The following is a 5485-nucleotide window of genomic DNA, read 5'->3' as shown; positions in this document are numbered from 1 at the left end:
CCCTCCGTGCTACTTTGATCTTACCCTCTAGCCTCCTTCTCCATGGAGGGTACTGCCCCTTGTGGCTGTTCAACTTGCAGCCAAGCATCTCACTGATCACTGCTGCCGTAGTGTAGATCAGCTTGTTAGTGTCGGTAATCGTGGTTGTAGGTATCATCCGTAGTGCTGCATTAACATCATCTAGCAGACCTTCTGAGGGTACTTCACGTAATCTTGGTAACCGGCTACGGGGGATCCAGGTTTCAAGCTTGGCCATGATCCTATCCTTCAGGTCAGTTCCTCTCGCACTCAACGATCCTTCTCCTATCGCACTTGGGGCTATGTACCCAATCTCGGGTGGGGGTGATGATATCTCCCCCCTGACCTGGCGTCCTGACTCCTCCTTGCCGTAGCATTTATGTTGTACCTCATCAATCTCTAGCTGTGAGAGCAGTTCCTTCTTTCGAATGTTGGAACACTGAGCTACTAGTTGTTTCGCCGTCATTGTGGATGTTGGGTATCGAAGTTGGGTGTATATATATATATATATATAAATATATATATATATATATATATATATATAACTTAGACGAGGAGGGTACTATGTTGTCAGAAATAGCTGTCTGACTTTGAGGTACTGCAACAGCAGTGGGCACCAATACTCCTTGGAAGCGCCAAATATTTAAAACCAAACCAACGAAGAAGAAGATAGCGCCACTTCTAACGGTCCAGACCTGGCCCAGACAGTCTCCTGCTCAGCAAGGGAGCCCAGCAGCAGCCTGCGCCGAACCAACAACCTTCTCTTTCAATGTAAGTATATCATTAGACTTGAAACGTATATCAGCTGTAACCATAGTTCGCTTAGTTTTCTTGTTGCATTGAAAGCGTTCCTCTGTTACAGGCTTCGCCTTCAGTCCTGTTTAGTTTTCTGGAAAGTTCATGCTAATGCAGCAGGTTGAAGATTTTAGCTAGCTTTACTGTGAAACAAACGCCAGTTTAATTTACCAGGAGCAGCTAAAGACAATGTTCCTTTTTGATTTCTGTGCCAAGTCAGTGAAGTCACTGAGGGGTTATGTATTTCATTGTGACCTGCTTCTGCCATCCTGACCATTGTAGAGGAAATTTTAAAAAATATATGAGTTGGGTCAGTCATATACTCTGAATAAGCTCACTACACTTCTTAAAACTAAAACAACATTATCTGATGAGGGTATTTCCAAGCTTTGTGAGGTGGTCAAGGGATCCAGATATGTGTAACAGGTGAGCAATCAGCTGAGTCTTCATCAAATGTAGTGTGTGACATTAGTGATGGTCAGATATTCAAAAGTAGTAATTTATTTTATTTTTTTTACCAAAATCCATTATGTTTCAAACTACTGCTATACCAAAATGCCTTTGAAGTTGTTCACCCTTTAGGTTATGGAAATAAATAGATAAAACTGTAGTTAAAGGAACCTTGTTTTGCTTGCTGGAGATAATTTGGGCTCACATTGCACTGGTGGCTTCTGCTTTAGTCGTACACAACATTTCTGTAGATACTGTTTAATGACGCAATCTGTTTTTCAGGGTGGTGATCCAAATCAGTGTGGAGCAGAATGCACCATAGAGATGTACAACTCTCCTGTTGAACACCTCAAGACTGAAGGTACACCAGATATAGAAGGAGTAAAGTTTGAGTCAGTTTTCAACTGTTTAAAATATTTTCACATCTGTCAGCCAGGTTTGCCATTTTGATTAGGATGGAAGATTTTATGGCATTTTGTCATATGATGTTGCGCTGTTTCTTAAATTTTTTGTGAATAAAAAAAGAATGGTTCACCTACTCCATTCTGAATTGGAGCATCAAACAGTTTAAAGACTCTGACTCTGATACCTCTTCAAAGCCGTGTGAGGTCAGTCCTCAAACAAACTCTCAGCACAGTTAATATAAAACTGGAACTTTTTAGGGCTGTTGCCTCTCATGATTGATGACGTGGTGGAATGGAAGATGGAGCAGATGATTTTTACCCCACTGCATCCAATCCCGCATGTGCGAAGCCACTGCTGGCATGTGATGCGCAGCAGCAGAAGAAAAGGACCTGTGAGGCTCAGTAACAGAGATTTTATTAGAAAACTACAGACGTTTTGTGCTGAAAAATATAATTTTTTTCCCAGTGCATCATGATAACTTCATTTCAGTTTGTTTCTTTTCATCAACAAATAAAGGAGGTTACATATAAGCTACTTTTTTATAGCTCAAAACTTGTCTGAACACAAACTGCACTTGTTGGTCCACTGTGATGTATGTGGCTGAAGAAAACAAATTGCTGTTATTTTTAGGTTGTACAGTCCTGATCAAAAGTTTTAGACCATTTGAAAAATGGCAAAAAATCATATTTTGCATGGTTGGATCTTAAGAAGGTTCCAAGTACAGCTTCAACATGCAACAAGAAGAAATATGAGTGAGGCAAAACATTTTTTGAGCATGCAATTTGTTAAAAACAACGCTTAAACTGAAACAGGCTGTTTTACAGTTGATCAAAAGTTTAGGACCACACCTCCAGAAAACATGGGTAAACCCCAAAAACAGAAAGTTCCAAACTTGAACTCAGTAATTAATTGGTTCGCTGTTATTGTTGATCACTTCATGCAAGCGTTTCCATGAGGTGAGTGGGAAGATTTCTCCAAGTGGTGAAGAGGGCCACACGAAGGGTGTCTACTGTCTGGAACTGTTGTCCATTCATAGTTGGATTTAGATCAGGGAAAGACGCAGGATGGTCCAAAAGAGTGATGTTATTCTCCTGGAAGAAGTCCTTTGTCCTGTGGGCATTGTGTACTGTAGCGTTGTCCTGTTGAAAAACCCAGTCGTTACCACACAGATGAGGGCCCTAAGCCATCACGGACGCTCTCTGCAACATCTGGACATAGCCAGCAGCCTTTTGACACCCCTGCACCTCCTGAATCTTCATTGTTCCACTGAAGGAAAAAGCATCTTCCCAATCATTGTGGCATCCACTCGTTTGTAGGGCGAAGAAAACATCTCAGGTGGGATCTGCTTGTCATGCCAGTAAGGTTGGAAACCATCAGGACCATCAAGGTTGCATTTTTTTTACAGGATAAAAAAAGGTTATATTTTTTATCAGAGAATTCGTTTTTGAAGCCCTTCAGTCTCAGATGCCATTTGATGATTATGATGGTGCAATCGGCACCACTAATGGCCTTAATTTGGGTTGAGGATTGTTTAGGTCTTCCACTTCACGTTTTTGTTCCATAACCCCCAGGATTATTTAAGAAATGACCGTCTTAACTGCATCCCACCTCAGCAGCGATGGCACGCTGTGAGAGACCCTACTTATGCAGTTCAACAAGCCGACCATGTTCAACAAGGAAAGTTTTTTTGCTTTTGCCATCAGAACATCCTGACAGTCTGACTACCTGACAGAAAATGACAATGACCCCACAGTTTTGCACAAATTTGGCCTTTTAAAGACAAGTGGTCCTAAACATTTGATCAGCTGTAAAACAGCCTGTCCCAGTTTAAGTTTGTGAAATGAAAGTTAAATGTTTTGTCTCACTCCCATTTCTGTTGTTGCATGTTGTTGGAACCTTGTTAAGATCCAACCATGCAAAAGATGATTTTTCTTTTTGCCATTTTTCAAGTGGTCTTAAACTTTTGATTGGGACTGTATTTAATAATCGATTAGTTTCTTCTGAATGGATTAAGAATGCTTTTTTCCCCACAATGCATCACAATTGTAAATCATTATACAATTAATTGTGTCAGCTCTATTAGATGTAAGATTGTATATTTGCTTTTGAAATGGGCAGTTTGCTTTATTGTGCTTTGTATTTGCTTTCAGACTGCAAGGAAAGAACGCTAATCTACACCGAGCATCTGAAGAACAGCATGCAAGTCCTCCAGCACACTGAATCCAAAACCTGTTCCAGTTCCTCAGACACCATCAGAAACTGTTTTGAAAGCCCTCTACTATCAATCTGGATAAAAAGAAACTTTGCCAACCACTGCAAGTATCAAGTGTTTTAAATTTTGTTTGACTGTTTATTATGTACTTATTTGTTATTGGTTGTATTAAGTTTGATATTAATTAGATCAGTGCCTTTTTAGTCATTAATTTGATTATTAAGTATTAATTGTTTAGGGCAGCACGGTGGTTAGCACTGTTGCTGCACAGCAAGAAGGTCCTGAGTTCAATTCCACCATCAAGCCGGGGTCTTTCTGTGTGGAGTTTGCATGTTCTCCCCGTGTTTGCGTGGGTTACCTCCGAGTACTCTGGCATCCTCCCACCGTCCAAAGACATGCAGTTTGTGGGGATAGGTTAATTGATTAATCCAAATTGCCCATAGGTGTAAATGTGAGTGCGAATGGTTGTCTGTCCCTGTGTGTTAGCCCTGTGACAGACTGGTGACCTGTCCAGGGTGTACCCCGCCTCTCGCCCTATGACAGCTGGGATAGGCTCCAGTGCCGCGACCCTGAAAAAGGATAAGTGGAAGCGAATGGATGGATGGATGTTAACTGTTTAATTTAATCATTGTCTCTACTGGTTTTTATTAATGTTTCTAGCAAATTATGACAAAAAGTCAAAGAATGTAAGTTTTATGCCAGTTAGCCCTAATATGTTTATTACCTCATTTGTTGGACCTTAATTTTTTTAGACGACATTCTGGCTGCAACAGCTGCCAATAATTTCGTGTAAATATGAACTTTTAAATAAAAAGGCATGTTTTGTATTATACAGCTCTTCTGTGCTTTGTCAATAGGAGACGGTAAACAAGCTTATTAAAATGTATTTTAACTGGTTTACTTTATATTAGTTCTTTATTTCAATCTAATAATTGCACAAAAACCAAAGTTCACTGTGAATTTTACATTTATCAACAAGTATACCGTTATGTATTCTGCATTATCACTATATTTTCCACGGTGAAATTCTGGCAACCACAGCTGCCAGTATTTTACCGTAATATTCAACTTTTTAATATTTATTTTATACAGTTTCACTGTATTTTACAATGCAAAACTGTAATCAGGTTAATGGAGTGTTTGTTGCTTTTACATGAGTTACCATGAACAGGTTTATGATTCTTTATTGTGAATTTTACATTTATCAACAAGTATACCGTTATATATTCTACATTATTACTATATTTTCCACGGTGAAATTCTGGCAACCACAGCTGCCAGTAATTTACCGTAATATTCAACTTTTCAGGTATGATACCGTATTATTTTATACAGTTTCACTATATTTTACAAAGTAAGACTGTAATCAGGTTAACGGAATGTCTGTTGTTTTCACATGAATTTATGTTTAAATTCAGTCATTTACTGTAAAAGAAATAATTATTATTTACTGTGAAATTTAAGGTTACCAAAATAGGATACCGTTTTGTGTTCTACATTTACAATTTATTTTTCACGGTGAAATTCTGGCAACCACAGCTGCCAGTAATTCACCGTAAATTCTACAATAATTTTTTTACAGTGTACTAACAAGAAATATAGGAG

The 5485-nt window shown here is 39.0% G+C and overlaps 1 long non-coding RNA gene across 1 annotated transcript; it reads left to right on the top strand.

Annotated features, from left to right (window-relative positions):
* The first annotated feature begins 748 nt into the window (after positions 1 to 748).
* On the top strand, positions 749 to 3864 carry LOC134640145 (uncharacterized). Its single transcript, XR_010095409.1, has 3 exons — positions 749 to 789; positions 1546 to 1624; positions 3819 to 3864. It is a non-coding gene; the product is annotated as an uncharacterized LOC134640145 (long non-coding RNA).
* The last annotated feature ends 1621 nt before the right edge of the window (positions 3865 to 5485 follow it).

The sequence above is a fragment of the Pelmatolapia mariae genome, linkage group LG13, assembly GCF_036321145.2.
Source record: "Pelmatolapia mariae isolate MD_Pm_ZW linkage group LG13, Pm_UMD_F_2, whole genome shotgun sequence".
Taxonomy (NCBI): domain Eukaryota; kingdom Metazoa; phylum Chordata; class Actinopteri; order Cichliformes; family Cichlidae; genus Pelmatolapia; species Pelmatolapia mariae.
The sequence above is the reverse complement of the archived record's forward strand: the minus strand, read 5'-3'. Positions and strand labels throughout refer to the sequence as shown.